At 41.3% G+C, this 2,344-nt stretch overlaps 1 protein-coding gene across 1 annotated transcript in view; it reads left to right on the top strand.

Moving 5' to 3' along the window:
* The window catches only part of tyro3 (TYRO3 protein tyrosine kinase), a 43,936-nt gene extending 41,592 nt beyond the window's left edge, over nucleotides 1-2,344 (top strand). The window contains exon 19 of the mRNA XM_067614115.1: nucleotides 1-2,344. This exon is cut by the window's left edge and continues 556 nt beyond it. The gene's annotated coding sequence lies outside the window, so the exon portion shown is untranslated.

Raw genomic sequence — 2,344 nt, forward strand, 5'->3', positions numbered from 1 at the left:
TCACTGTGATCACACTGAAAGTACAAACGGACTCGAACCAGAGAAAGTTCTCAGATTACACATAAACACTGATCAGCTGATCAGCTGCAACACACCGACGCCTTCACGCAATCAGAACCTCGAACGACAGGAACGCACAGCCAGTTCTGGTTCCAACGGGTTCCAACGGGTTCCAACTGGTTCCAACGGGTTCTAACAGGTTCTAACTGGTTCTAGCAGCAGATGTTTCCAGCTGATCATCAGACAGGAAGTCACTTTAACACTTAACACACATCCAGTTTTTGTCCGTTCAGCAGGTTTGTGTTGTGCTAATGGCTGCACCACCAGCTGGACAAAGCAGGGAACTGTTCCAGGACCCCCCGAGGACCCGAGGGCCCCCAGAGGACCCCCAGAGGACCCGAGGGCCCCCGGTGTCCTGTGTGGCAGTTAGTTTATTATAAATTGATTTCATATATTTTTGATAGTGAATGTGCAGTTCTAACTAAAATCTTTGGGTGTTTAGTGGAGCTGCTACTAATCATCAACCTCATTATTGATTCATCTGCTGAATATTCTTTCAGTTAATTGACTGTCGATCTATAAAACATCAGGAAGTAGTCGTCACTGTAAAGTAACAACAGAAACTGGATCCACTGAATAACAACCTGAACAATGAATCAATTATCAGATTAGTTGATTGATTTTCTGTGGATCAATTCTTGTTTGAGCCTTTGAACAAACAACAAACTGACGGACCTTCGACTCTTCTTCACGTTCCTTTAAATCAAACAGATGAATGTTGATCTCAGCTGGTTTCTGCAGCAACAGGCGGCCATCTTTGATTTCCACTCGCAGTGTTTCTACCTTTAAACTTGATGATGATGATGATGATGAACACTGATGCAAACCAGTTACTGTTGTTACTGGTTTATAAACGGAACCAGCAGGGATCAGTTCTGACAGGCCTCACTTACTTACTTGGTGGATTTTTCCGGATCTTTCAGGCACTTTTAAGGCCTTCATCAGCTCAGATCCACACAACAACTAAAGCATCTTCATGATGTCTGAGTGGCTCCATGTAATGATGAAGGCCATGAGAGATGGTTGAAAGCTCTGGGCGAGTGGACCTTTTATTGTCCTACTATGAGTGTGTTTGAAGTTTTGGTTTGATTCAAAGGCTTTTTGATCTTTTCATTGATTAATAACTTCTGATCGGATCATGTGATCAGATGTTTATGTTCACTCATCGCAGCACGTTTCTAATCAAGCAAACCAAACTTTCAGCTTTTTAAATGTTTGATCATAAACTGAATATCTGACAAAACAAGATCTTTAAAGACTCATCTGGAGAAAACTTCAGATTAAAGGATCATTCTGCTCCAAAGTAACAGTGAACTGATCCACTGACAGCTGTTGAGTTTGTATCAAAGCTGATGACGAAGGATCATGTGACCAGTAATCAGATCTATCAGCTGGTTAGTAGATCAGTTCGTTGTTGGTTTGGATCCAAACATGATTGATCCTTTAAACTGTGATCTCGTTCCAGACGTCACGCTGTGATGCTGAACGAGCCCGAAATCAATGTGCTGATATGTTTAATTATGTGTTTGTTATAATATTTAGAGCAGAAACAAGTAACTGATTGATTGGTTTATTTGGAGAACTGGCAACATTTTTAATGATTGATTAACGATCAAAAACACAATAATCAATTAGCAATTATTCTCATTTGGTTCCAAATGTGAATAATTGCTGTTTGTTTGTTGTCTTGAAGTTTTTAATGAAAATAAACAGAAACAAACTAATCAGCAGACGACTCGTTAAGTTTCATCAACGGCGTCGCCTGAACACGTTCGTTATTTCACTACATGGTGCCTTTTACTCAGTAAATTGTTTAATACATACATGATGTGCAGAGAGTGGGAGAAACGGGGGGGGGGGGGGCCACTGGGGGCCCACAGCTCATTTGTCGGCCCCGGGGCCCCCCCCAGTGGGTTAACGTGGCCCTGAACGCTGCTGCACATACAGCTGACACTGAATCTGTTCATAACTGTTTCATTCCACTGGAAACTGGTGTCTGATCACTGAGTTTGATACTAAATGTGATGTAATGATGTCTTTTATTGATCCGTATTAACTGGAACATGTTGGTGATGTCTGACTGTAGATCTGGATTAACTTCACCCTCATGTCAGGATATCAAGGGACAGTTTGTTTTAATGTATCTGATGTTTTTTATGTAGCAGATCAAACCCTCAATTTATTCACCAACAAACTTGAAGCTGATGTCTTCCTGTCGTCATGTCCTTACCTGTTTGTCTACCACTGAGTTTTAATGAATAAAGTGTTATTTGTGTCGCTGTGA

The sequence above is a fragment of the Thunnus thynnus genome, chromosome 16, assembly GCF_963924715.1.
Source record: "Thunnus thynnus chromosome 16, fThuThy2.1, whole genome shotgun sequence".
NCBI classification, from domain to species: Eukaryota; Metazoa; Chordata; class Actinopteri; order Scombriformes; family Scombridae; genus Thunnus; species Thunnus thynnus.